Source organism: Emys orbicularis, chromosome 4 (genome assembly GCF_028017835.1).
Source record: "Emys orbicularis isolate rEmyOrb1 chromosome 4, rEmyOrb1.hap1, whole genome shotgun sequence".
NCBI lineage: Eukaryota > Metazoa > Chordata > Testudines > Emydidae > Emys > Emys orbicularis.
In genome coordinates, this window is record NC_088686.1 from 126,680,329 (window position 1) to 126,693,744 (window position 13,416).

The following is a 13,416-nucleotide window of genomic DNA, read 5'->3' on the forward strand; positions in this document are numbered from 1 at the left end:
CCCTGCAGTCACAAGGCACTCCTTCCATGGGCAGGGAGAGGTGAGATGATTTCCTGGGGCCAGCAGAGTAGAATTCTGAGGAAACATGAGCACAGCCAGGAGTGGGACATGGGCAAACCAGTTTTCTGGTGCCCCTCTATCCTGAGTCCGACCCACAGCTCCTGCTGTCCCAGCCCTGGGCTCCCCCACTGCAGCTCCTTCCTAGCTTACAGTTTCTGTCTGTTGCTTTGATTGAGAGTTGTGTTGGGAGCCCCCAGTCTGGGCCCCTCTTCTTGGCTTCGTCTTTGCCTCGGCTTTGTGTCTCTCCTAACCCTACATCAGACCTGAAGGAGGCACCCCAAATTTCAAGACTATCCAAGGAAGCATGGGGATTTCAGAGCACTTAGAAAAATTGGTTTTAAACAGAAGCCTTCTCTATTTTAACCATAGCCGACCAGGCACTCAGCTGTAAAATTGTATGAAATTAATCAGCAGCAGCTGCTTTGCTATCTCCAGATCCCCAGCATGAGACAATCCTGAAAGTACAGGGAGCTCTGAGCAGTGTGACGGGGCCCATGGATCTCAGTGTGATGGTATCCGCTGAAGGAGAGCACTGTTACCTGAGGTGCCCATTACTTTGGGGTATGCTCATTTATTAGGGTTACTCCTGGGGGAGGGTGGTTCTGTAATTCTATTAATGTACTGCTTATGTCACTTGTGTGTTCATATGCAGCTCTGCTCCTTCCTTCTGCAAATCCCCTCCCAATGGAGCTATCCTGCAGGACCTAGGTTCCCCAGGACTGGGTTCCTCCAACCCTAGAACCAGATGAACACACACACACACACACACACGCACGCACACACACACACACACACTAACAGAGCAAGTCTGAGCAGACTGGGTCAATCAGCACTCTCAAGCTGACCTCCTTATATGTCCCTGGACTCAATAGGCTGGATCAAGCAGCACTTTCAGCTGCCACCCTTATATGCCACAGGTTTAACACGTTCCTATGCCCACATTCACGTCACAATTGTTCTAGTAGTAATAGTAATAGTGATAACTACACAAGGAGAGCCTAAACCAAAATAACAGTTACATTATTTAAGGTTAATACCTGAGGTAGAAAAGAAAACAGAGAGAGAGAAGAGAGAGAGAAGAGTGGGATCTCACCCACTCCATGGAGCTTGAACTGGTCGGGGTTCCCAGGTGATGGTGGTAGCTCAGGGTCCTGAGTGCTGGAGACAGGCAGAGCCCCCAGCATGATCAGTCAGGAGATAGAGTCTAAGTGGAACTGATGCAGAGATTGGGTCCATGCATCAGAACCCTTACTTGAACATAGGTAGGGGTTTTTGTAGAGAAACAACAATGGTTCAAGGGAGAACACTAGATTTGTTTATGAGTAAACTGATGACTCAAGGGTTTTCTTTAGGCTAGACAATAGGAGCTGATCACTCTTGGCTATGGGTGGTGTTTTCTTCCAGGGAGCTCACAATGCAACTAGGCTGCTTCAGTATTTTGGATATCAATCAAGGATTCATTACTAGAATTGGTCTGATAACTGCTGAGCTGGGTGTGTACTGGTGTAGGTTCATTAACCTCTGGAACAGAGATCCCCCATGATGCAGTGCTTCCCTGCTTTTCTGGTCCTAGAGTTCAGTGTGGTTCTCTATTCTCCATTCTGTGTGCAAATGAGATGAATCCCTGTCCCATCTTTCATGCAGACTCATCTAGGCTAGGGGAGTTGTCTCTGTTTTCCATTCTGTATGCTAATGGAGATATCTTAATCTTGTTACCCTTGTCAGGAGGGGTCTAGGTGTGTCTCCCAACGCCCTTCACTGCTCTCTGCAAGACTTTTCTCTGATTGGTTTTGGTTCAAGCAGAGACTGGTCGGGGGGGAACGGTGTCTTTCATGAGTCAGACAGGCTAGATAAAAAGCAACAGAGGGTCCTGTGGCACCTTTAAGACTAACAGAAGTATTGGGAGCATAAGCTTTCGTGGGTAAGAATCTCACTTCTTCAGATGCAAGTAATGGAAATTTCCAGAGGCAGGTATATATCAGTATGGAGATAACGAGGTTAATTCAATCAGGGAGGGTGAGGTGCTCTGCTAGCAGTTGAGGTGTGAACACCAAGGGAGGAGAAACTGCTTCTGTAGTTGGATAGCCATTCACAGTCTTTGTTTAATCCTGATCTGATGGTGTCAAATTTGCAAATGAACTGGAGCTCAGCAGTTTCTCTTTGGAGTCTGGTCCTGAAGTTTTTTTGCTGTAAGATGGCTACCTTTACATCTGCTATTGTAAAGGTAGCCATCTTACCTTTACATCTGGCCAGGGAGGTTGAAGTGTTCTCCTACAGGTTTTTGTATATTGCCATTCCTGATATCTGACTTGTGTCCATTTATCCTCTTGCGTAGTGACTGTCCAGTTTGGCCAATGTACATAGCAGAGGGGCATTGCTGGCACATGATGGCATATATAACATTGGTGGACATGCAGGTGAATGAGCCGGTGATGTTGTAGCTGATCTGGTTAGGTTCTGTGATGGTGTTGCTGGTGTAGATATGTGGGCAGAGTTGGCATTGAGGTTTGTTGCATGGGTTGGTTCCTGAGTTAGAGATGTTACAGGCTAGATACTGCGCCCTGTTTCCCCAAGAGCACAGAGCTGACTGGTATCAAGTCCCCCCGTTGATGGGGTGCTTGCGCTGAGCGAGTATCCCCTTCACATCCTTACTCTGTGGTACTGTGTCTGATCTTCTGTCCATTGCAGCTGCCGCATCAGTCGTTGTGTCCAGCAAACCAGCAGAACCAGACGAATTGCTAGTATAATTTGGAAACCAATGATCATCACAATGGGGTGAAACATGATATTTAAAAGACCTGTTGCACTGGGGCTCCACCCAAGAGTGAGGGCCTGTGTTTTCACCTTAATGGCAATGAGACCCATTCCCAGTGAAATGGGGGAAACCTCCTTGTAGAGCTCAGGATAGGCATTTAAATGTTGTACAGTCCATAGAGGCACAGTAAACGTTATATCACAACTAACAATGGTGGTTACATTACAGAAACAGCGATTAATGTAAGGCACCATGGGTTGGACCCAATGTCCATTAATCAATACGATATTGCATCTTGTCCTTACACACACACATGCTTTACCAACATGGACAATAGCATACCCCTCTTCTTGGATAACATCCAAGGAACAGGTTGCCCATTCATCCCAACTCTTATGGCTAGTTCCAATCAAGGGAGCACATGCAGGGGCAGTGTGAGAGATATTCATGCCCTCTAAGTAGATTTGATCCTCCTTTAGAGAAGTCTGAGGGTGAAGAACCAAATGTTCTTGTTGATCCAATTTCAACACATGGGGTCCTGAAATTGGGGCTCTTAAACGTCGGAGGGGAGCAAGGTTTGTGATCAGAGGGTCGAAATTTAAAACTGTTTTTGGTTGTTGGCCCAATTCCACTCTGTACAAACCGGGCTCATGAAATCCCTCCAAAATGGCAGTATGCCCATAGAATTTAAACCAAATTGCTGGCATGAGCTTGTCACAATGTGTGTCCTCTAATGGAACTACCCAGTCTGGGGGACCTTGCTGAATCAGGTCATGTCCAGCTAAAGTCCAGTTCAGTGGTTTCCAGTTTACGAGGAACTGTGTGATATTCTTGCCTGCTGGCGTGATTGCAGACAGCTGCAGTTCATCTCCGGGTAACGGAGGTGTCTGAGTTCCAATGACAATGATAAAAAGCAACAGAGGGTCCTGTGGCACCTTTAAGACTAACTGAAGAAGTGAGGTTCTTACCCACGAAAGCTTGTGCTCCCAATACTTCTGTTAGTCTTAAAGGTGCCACAGGACCCTCTGTTGCTTTTTACAGATTCAGACTAACACGGCTACCCCTCTGATAAATGACAATGATGACACTTGGGGCATGATTGTTCCCCAAACAGCGGAGGAAACCAGGGCTACCCTGCACCTTCCGCCACCCAGGTGGCTGTCACTGGGTGTGTTTGATGGTATACGTCCCGTTCGAGACCACAACGGTTTACAAAAGAATGGGATGGAGTCTGGGGTGGTTTTAGTTTCATAACAAAACTTGAGTGACTCTCCGGTGGCACTCTGCATGCTATTGGCAATGCTTTCCCAGGGACAACCTGAGGAGTTGCCAACAGCGTAGAACTGGTAGCGATGCTGCAGGGCCAGGGGGTTGCTCCCATTTCCATAGAATCGATGCATGTGGCACAGCAATTTTACTTCCTGGGCTCCAGCTGGCAAGCATCTCCAGAGGCTCAGAGGGATCACAGGTACAGCATAGAGCCTGGACAGCATCAGCCTCCAGACACTTAGGAACAACAGGGTGCTGGTGCACCGGTGGGATGTCATGGCATCGTGTTCCGGACCTGTGAGGGGGCAGAGAAGAGAGAACACACTCCCACACTCCCCCATATATACTGGGAGAATCTGGGATCAATAAGTCTTTGCTTCATTGCTAAGATGAGGATCATATTTTCAGAAAAGTTCTTGGCAGATTCCTGAGGCAGCTGGTTTAAGGTCATCAGTGTCCAGCATTATAATCTTCACTTATAGTTCCCTCGCCCACAAAGCTGGAAAATGAGGGATTTGTTTTCTTTGTTTTGCTGCTCCGGTTCCAGTTAGCAAAATGCATGTTAGACTAGTTTAGCTGCAAAGAAGAATTCTATGTATACGGGGGACAACACCTGATACCTGTCAGGCTGCAGAACTGGGCTGACATCAGAATCCAAACATCCTCTGGTCAGTGCAAGCAGAGGCATTCCTCTAATGATTGGACTTGATGTGATGCAGTATGAATGTCATGGATAATTCAGACGAATGAGGAGAAACAGAATCAAAAACACTGTTTAAACAGTGTCCCTTCCGTCCGGCCCCCCCATTCCCCACTGGTCACCTCTTAGGACTCCTGACCAATTTAACAGCACAATACATATGTTAACAAACTTAAACAAAGCCTTTGTTTAAGTTTGTTAGCATATGCATTGTGCTGCTAAAGACATATAAAGAATGAATGTCCTTCCTAGTTGTGTTCTGCTCCCTTAAGGAGAGCGCAGCCCCTTCCCACCCACCACCCACCACCCACCACCCACCTCCCCGAGTGGGAGAGTTAGCCCCAAGTCTTTCCAGTATCCCGTACCCCCTAACTCTTGCTGGTACTGTGTACTGGAGAGTACCACCCTACTTGCACTACTGCCCGGGGGACCCTTGTGGCTGGCAGAGCTGTGGCATGGGGCAGGTGGCTAGTGGAGAAAGCGTGGTCAGTGGCTGTCTGTGCTTTGCCTGGGCTGCTTGCCAGGATGCAGACCTCCAGAGGTGCAAGTCGGGCCTCATTTGCTATGGAGTAAGGGGGCGTTTTCCCCCCTGGGCCTTGGTACCCCCCCCCCAACTTTTCATGGGTCTATCTGCTCCACTTTTTGCCCCACTTTGCATTGCAGGATATTATCACCTGTAATGTTCAACCCCCCTCTGTTGTTGGGCTCCCTATGTGCGGCCTGAAGCAGGGAGTCCCCCTTGACGGGGTCCCCAGTGTGCAACCTGGACTATGGGACCACTGAGTACTCCAAACCCACCAGCTTGGGCTGTGCCTCACACTGTGATGCTGATGTCAAGCTACAAACCTCTGATAGACACTGCAGTTACACAGCCATCCACACGCAGGGACACACCCAGATGAGTTACATGAACGATCTCCCAGCCACTCACGAACCATCAATACAGAGGCTCCAGCCATTTCCCCCCAGCTCCCCAGCCTTGCACCCCAGAACTGCACTGTCTTACATTGCTCAAGGCTCCCATTGGCATTGCAATTTCATTAAGTTTGACACGCCTTCATAGGAAAATGGACATGCACCAGCCACTGTAATATGAGCTGAGATTCCCCCAGCACTTCAACCAAAAACATACTGCTTTAGGTAAAATAGAAAAGAGATTTATTAACTACAGAAAGATAGATTTTAAGTGATTATAAGTAGCAGGCATAGAGATCACAGTTGAAACAAAATTAAGAAACAAAATAAATTCGCAGTCTAAATTCTAACTTAAACAGACAAAGCAAGATTTGAATCAAGCAGTGTCTCACCCTAACGCAGCGGTTCTCAACCTGCGGGCCTCATGTGGCCCAATTAGCACAGAGCTGCGGCGCAGTTCTGTGCTAAAAAAATCTAGTCCCCGCTGTGTTTGGTAGGGTCCAGGGTCCGAGTCCCAGCTGCCCAGCCCTGCACAGTGAGGTTCTGCCTGCGTGGCTGGGTGAGGATGGCTTTAAACTGGGGCCATGACTCGTGCCTGGCCAGGTTCCTGCAGTTTATGTCCATCATGGTGCCATGATCTGCCAGAGGCATGGGGGGAGGGGTGTCAGATTTTGAGGGAGCCCTGGGCAGCCCTCCCTTACCCCACGCAAATGAGGCTGAAATCACCTATCTGTACTTATGCCAGCTGGGCCAGCCCCCAGGCTCCACCACCTTGCACTACTGCCTGAGGGACCCTTGTGGCTGGCAGAGCTGTGGCATGGGGCAGGTGGCTAGTGGTGGAGCCTGGGGGCTGGCCCAGCTGGCATTTCACAAAGGATAGGGCACAGGCCTGTCTGATGCCAGGCTCTGGGATGAGGCCAACAACTGACAGCAAACCATGAATGGATCGTAGCGGAAGGAGGAAACCACTGCTGAAGGGGCATCTGTTCAGTGGTTCTGGGCGGGGAACTGAATCAGAGGACTCAGCTGGAGACACTAAGGGACAGGACTGGGTGTTTACTTATTATTCATAAGTACAGATAGGTGAGTACAGATAGGTTATTGTTATTGCTGTGCTCTCCCCAGTTGGGTGCTGGTTTCACCATCCCCTCTAACAAAGCTCTTGTTTCACACACACTCATTTTGACTTTTAAAGGGAAAATATTTAGTGATCCTAGAAATTTGGTGGGGCGGCTCCAACTGGTGCTATTGGTTAGTTTTCAAAAGGAAGCCCTAGATATTTGAGCTGACCCTTGTTGCTGCAGGCACCACCCCGCAGACCAGGTTACGCACCCAGAACACTTTGGTTTTCAGGCCCTCAGTGTCTGGACACAAAGCCGACACTGGGAATAAGCAGAACCTTTTTGGGGAAAATTTCATTTGAAAAGCGGGTTGAAAAATGGGAAACTGTTGTATGGCCCTAGCTGTAATTCTACCTTCCCCCTTGCCCATGTGGTCCCAGCCGTGCCAGGGAGTGCCGCCGCAAAGGGGTAATACTCAAAGGTGTCATCAACAATCAGTTTAATCACAGCTGGGATCACAGAGCCCAAAATGCTTCCTGCTATCGGTCAGTGTCGGTGGGTGGAGTTAAGGGGATTTGGGTGTCTTGGCTGTGTGGTACTGAATTTAACACGTCAGGATTGCTTTTGGGTGTGACCTCAGGCCAGGAGTCCTTGGGGATAGTGAAGTTTGGTTTGAGGATAATCAATATCCCCGGGTGGTATTTAACCCTTGAGTTACTGAGACAGACTGGCCCTTGAGGGAGTCCTTGGCATGGGAACACTCTCAGGCTGGTTCGCATCAATGCGGACCAGCCAGATGCATCATGGGTTAGAAACATCATGCCCAACACACCCCTCTCAAGGAGATGTTGCTGAATGGGGACCGATTGCCTAGCCCCTCCCACCCCATTTAAAGCTGCTGCGGTTTGTATTGTCCAGAAGAGGGGAAAAGAGCTGATGAGAGCAGGCTGCAATGGCGAGAGATGTGACAAGCCCCAGGGAAGTGGGGGAGAGGGAGATCTGGGGGAGATGTCTCTGGCAGGGTCAGGGCCGGATTAACTCTCCTGTGGGCCCAGGGCTATTAGATTTTTTGGGGCCCTTGGGAGTTTGGAGTGGGGGAGTGGGCTCAGGGCTGGGGCAGGGGATTGGGGTGCAGGAGGGAGTGTGGGGTGAAGGCTCCAGCCAGGAGATGCTTACCTCGAGCGACTCCTGGTCAGCGGCGCAGCAGGGCTAAGGCAGGATCCTTGCCTGCCCTGGCTGGGTGCTGCTCTGCTCCCCGAGGTGGCCAGCATGTCTGGCCCCTATGCAGAGGCGCCAGGCCCCTCTGCGCTGTGCACACTGTCCATGCCAGCAGGTGCTGCAGGCACCGCCTCCACAGCTCCCTTTGGCTGTGGTACCCAGCCAATGGGAGCTGCAGAGCCGGCACTGGGGGCGGGGGCAGTGTGCAGAGATTCCCTGAACGCCCCTCACCTAGGGTCCCCCTTAGCCCGAGGCCCTGGGCTGCAGCCCCGAAAGCCCATGCATTAATCTGGCCCTGGGCAGGGTGGGAGGATGGTGACACACCGACTGTGGAGGAGTTAGAGATGCAGTACGCTGAGCAGGCTATCCCAGAGAAAGCAGGGGAGAAGGAGCAGAGCAGATGCAGGAGACCCAATCAGCATGTAACTTGATTGGGTGAAAGATCATTGAGCCGTTGCTGTGGTGTCTGGAAGAGGAACTGGGATGGGGCAGTGTAGGGAAAGTGGGACGGGGGTGCTGTGTGTATGGGTCTGGGGGGATAGGGTCCACCAAGGAGGGCAGGTTATGGGGCTTGGAAGAGTAGGACAGACCCTGTAAAGCTGGTACAGGGCTGTGGGGAAGGGCAAGGCCTTTGGGGCTGGGGGTAGCAGATCCCATGTGAGGCTGGAGCTGGGAGATGTTACTGGTTCCACTAGATATAACACTGATCCCCGGACTCCCGCACCCCCATCCCTTGGCTTCCCTTAGCCCCAGCCTGGGTGTGCCCGGTGCTGGGCTGGGGCTTAACGTGGGGGGGGGTCTATGCAGTGCTGCATTGTGGAGGATGAAGTGGCACAGGCTGGGCTGGAGCTGGAAGCTCTGCCTCTCCTGCAGCCTCTGCATGGGGTAGTTGTCCGCAGCCACATGGCCATAGCTGGGAGAGCCTAGTGCGTGCAACCGCTTGGCAATCAAATTATTCAGCACCCCATTGTAACCGCATCCCCAATGCTGGGGGAGAGTGAACCTACGCCCCAATACGCCATATGTGTCTGAAACAGTCCAGCTGACAAGGCAGTCAACGGAATTGAGGAGGCAGAAGCTGGGGAAGCAGTGGATCAGGCTTTCCAGGAACCTCTTGCTGTACTTGTTCCCCTGATAGGGCCACATCTCGTTCATCAGGTCTCGTTCAACAGTCCCAGACATCCAGGGTTGACAGCCTCACGGCCGGGTCCAGCCTGGGGGGGCAGGGAGCAACAGGGCAGAGCCCAAGGGTTAGCGATCGCGAATTAGACCCCAAAATCATGAGGTTTTTTTTAAAGATGACTGTGATTGCTGGTCTCCTTTAATAGCTGAACTCCCCCGATAGTGACAGTGTTGTCAACAGTCCCAGATTTATTATGGTGATTTGGGATCTCCTGCCCAGCAATTAATTCTGCCCCATCAGTTCTGTTCCCAGCCAGTTGCCCATCAACTCTTCCTAGCCCCCCCAGCCTCCCTTCTGCACCTCCTGGTGTTCTTCTGCCCCCTCCCAGCCCTGTGGGGGCTGCAGCGGGCTCCCCTCTTCCCCTCCCAGGCTAGGTGTCCATGGAATGGGGGCAGCACGTGCACCATCCTGTCCCCATTGCTTACAGGCTCAGGGCTGGGGCAGGAGGTTGGGGAGCGGGACAGGGTGCAGGGTACAGGTTCCGGGAGGGAGTTTGGGTGCGGGACGGGGTGGGGAGAAGGAGTGGAGCCACCCTGAGATGCTGATCAATTCCTGTTCCCTCCTGTGAGAAAGGTGTCACATTACTGCAGGGAGTGGGGGGACGGAGATCTTACTGCAGCAGCTCTGATTGGCTGCTCTTCCCCAGGAGGGCGTATTGGAGAGGCAGCCAATCAGAGGGGGCTTCCCCCGCAGGCAGGGAGGAATTCCCATGAAGGTGATTGTAAGATGGGCTCCCCGGTGAACCTCCTGGGACTCAGGAGAGGGGATTGCTAAAGCCAAGTGGAAGAGGGAAATAGCTGGCTCAGAGGGTGGGGAGTGGGACATGGGGCCTTTCCCCACTAACCCTCACTGTGGCAGCTCTGCCTAATGTCCCTTTGGCCAGGCGAGATTTGGTGCAGGGATGGGGGGAGCACGGGCTCTCGCTGCCCAAGCCCTGCCAGGGCTGATGGATGATTAAAGGAGTGCCTGGTCCCCAGGGGCCATGGATGGGGCCCCATTGGTGGCACAGAAGCCATTTGCATCAAGGTTTCCTGGCAGAGACTGGGGCCCTGTGCAGATCTCCCTCCCCATGGTTGTCCCCACCCCATGACTATGCTCCCCAGTCCCTGCGAGGTCCTTGAAGGAGGTTAGGCTCAGTACCAACCCCACAGGGATTATACTGCTGGCAATAGGGCCCCAGTGCCCCAGGTCCTGCATAGAGAATAGCCAACCACATCTTGGGCATCTCAGCAACATACTGGCCAATTCCCTCACCCTGCAGACTGCCCCCTTCTCTACCAACCCCACCGCTCCTGTGGGGCCCTGTGGCGCAAGCCGACACTGACTGGATTTCAGGCAAGGTGCTGGGATCCGGGTGAAAATAAGTGAAGTAGCGGAACATCTCCAGCTTGACCCCTTTAATGTTGGCGATGTCCCTGGAGACCTCGTAGAGCCTGTCCCGGAACCCTGCAGGGGGCAGCAACGAGCCATGAGCAGTGGGGACAGGGTTTGAATGGTGGTGACAAAAGGGCCCATATGTGTGGGGAGCCCAGCCTGGCACAGGGGGCAGGAGGGGCAGGAGTCTGAGCTTCCAAACCTACCAGCCCCAGGCCTCAGGGTGGAGGATGTGGTCAGGTGAGCTGATCTCAGCCCAGCATTGGTGAGGGGCTACCCCATATGTACCTGCCCTACATAGAGCTCATGGGAGCAGCCTTGCAGCCTGGGGGGAGTGGAGGGCTACGGGGCTGGCACTGTAGGGCAGGATCCTGGGGTTGGGCCTAACCAGGATTTATATGCTCAGTCTTTGTGGGGCTCTCCCTGGTGCTCTGAGACCCACATTACCATGGATACAGAAGGCCTGGTTCCAGTTGGCACCCAGGTCCCGGTAGTACGCTGCGTATGTGTTGTTGTAGAAATCAGAGTCATCCAATGCCACCTGCCGGGGGAGACACGGAGCCGAGAAGCGGGAACTCCCAATGGAATGACTGGTCTGCCTGCTCCCCCCACCCACCAGCCAGCCTGGCCCCTGCTCAGGGGGCCCCTAGAAGAGAAAGGCCCCAAATCCCAATCCCAGCCCCCCCCCCAAGCCAGCTGGGGTTCCCCTAGTGCAGGGTTTCTCAACCTGTGGGTCAGGACCCAGAAATGTGTTGCCAGAATATTTGAAAGGGTTTCATGGCAGCTCCTGTGGTTACTGTCCCATGGCACAGCCTGGACTCGCCTCCAGGCACTGCAACCTCTGGGGTCCCGGTGGCATTCAGGTTTGGCCCAACCGCCATGATGATGGGAGGCCAAATTTGAGTGAGTGGCACTGCAGCCCCATGAGCCAGGGCACAACTCCACTCTCACAAATTTGGTCCAGTCAGGGGGGTGGGACCAAACCTGAGTGGCGCTGAAACCAGGGCCGGCTCCAGGCACCAGGCAACCAAGCTGGTGCTTGGGGCGGCACCTGGAGGGGGGCGGCGCGGCGCTCGGGCCACCGGGGAGAGCGGGGCCACAGCCGGGCTCGCCGCCCTCCCCCCGGCGCTCTGGCCGCCCTCCCCCCCGTGCCCTCCCCCCGGCCGGGGGGAGAGCGGCGAGCCCCTACCGGGGCTCGCCGCCCTGCGCTCTGGCCGCCGGGGAGAGAGCCGAGCCCCAGCCGGGGCTCGCCGCCCTCTCGCCGCCCTGCCCCCGGCGCTCTGGCCGCCGGGGGGAGAGCCGAGCCCCCGCCGGGGCTCGCCGCCCTGCCCCCGCCGGGGCTCGCCGCCCTGCCCCCGGCGCTCTGGCCGCCGGGGGGGGGGGAGAGCCGAGCCCCCGCCGGGGCTCGCCGCCCTCTCGCCGCCCTGCCCCCGGCGCTCTGGCCGCCGGGGCTCGCCGCCCTGCCCCCGGCGCTCTGGCCGCCGGGGCTCGCCGCCCTGCCCCCGCCGGGGCTCGCCGCCCTGCCCCCGGCGCTCTGGCCGCCGGGGGGGGGGGGGGGAGCTGAGCCCCCGCCAGGGCTCGCCGCCCTCCTCCCAGGGCTCCGGCCGCCCTCCCCCCCCGGCGCCCTGCCCCCGGCCGCCGGGGGGAGAGCGGAGCCCCCGCCGGGGCTCGCCACCCTCGCCCCGGGGCTCCGGCCGCCCTCCCCCCGGCGGGAGAGCGGAGCCTCCGCCGGGACTCGCCGCCCCCCCCCCCCGGCTCCGCCCCCCCCCTGCGGGGGGGGGGGGGGGCGGCCGGAGGCTTTTTTGCCTGGGGCGGCAAAAAAGCCAGAGCCGGCCCTGGCTGAAACCCCGGAGGTTGCAATGGCCAGAGCAAAGAGCCAAGCCCAGCCAGCCCCAAACCACAGGAGCTGCCATTTTGAGATGAGTGCCCCACAGGACACAGAATCTGACAGAAACTACCCCAGGGCCTCCACCCCCAGACTATTTATTGGGTCACAACAGTTACCAATGGGTTCTAAGCCCAAAAAGGTTGAGAACTACTGCTGTCGAGTGGAAAGGTCCTTAATCCCAATCCCTGCCCCTCTGAACCAGTTTGGTCCCCGCCCTGGGGCCACCTAGAGGGGAACGGACCTGAATCCCAATCCCTGCCCCCACAGAGGGGAAAGGCCCCAAGTCCCCAGCACCCGAGAGAGCCAGGCCACCCAGGTGCAGCACGGTGGCTGAGGGCGGCACCTCTTTGAGTGGCCATGTGAGGACAGCTTTGAACTCAGGCCACGAATCCACCAGCATCTCCTGCAATTTATGGTCATCACAGCGCCATGGACCTGCCAGCGACATGGATGTGGTGGAGGTTAGAGCTGGGGACGGGGCTGCAACTCCAGCTTTCACGACTCTGTCAGGAGCCTCCCAATGTTTATCGGGGGGTTCCAGCATCTAGTGATCTTCTGCACCTTGGCAGTTTTTTGCCCTTCTTCAAAATAGCCACCTTCTCCCATCCCTGCCAATGGGGCTGACACCACAGGCTGCCCTTAGTCAAGATGGCTACCACCTCACAATGATTTCAGTGGGCCGAGGCCAGGGAAGATGGTGGTCTCCTGCCCCCCCCCCCTCGGGTTACTCTCCTGATTTTTGATGTCTGATCCCTGATTTGTGGCCCCTGGGCTGGTATCATAGGGGAGACCCTGACCGTGGCTGGGTTAGGGTTGCCAGGCGTCCGGTTTTCACGGTCCCTGGTTGCTCCGGTCAGCACCGCTGTCAGGTTGCTAAAAGTCCAGTTGGTGGCACAGTGGGGCTAAGGCAGGCTCCCTGCCTCCTCTGGTAACGTGCGGCTCCCGGAAGCGGCAGCATGTCTCTCCTCCGACTCCTAGGCTCAAGGGTAGCCA

The 13,416-nt window shown here is 54.9% G+C and overlaps 1 pseudogene; it reads right to left on the reverse strand.

Annotated features, from left to right (window-relative positions):
• Nucleotides 1-6,173: 6,173 nt before the first annotated feature.
• On the reverse strand, nt 6,174-12,871 carry LOC135877840 (glycine N-acyltransferase-like protein 3; annotated as a pseudogene).
• Between the last annotated feature and the right edge of the window lie 545 nt (nt 12,872-13,416).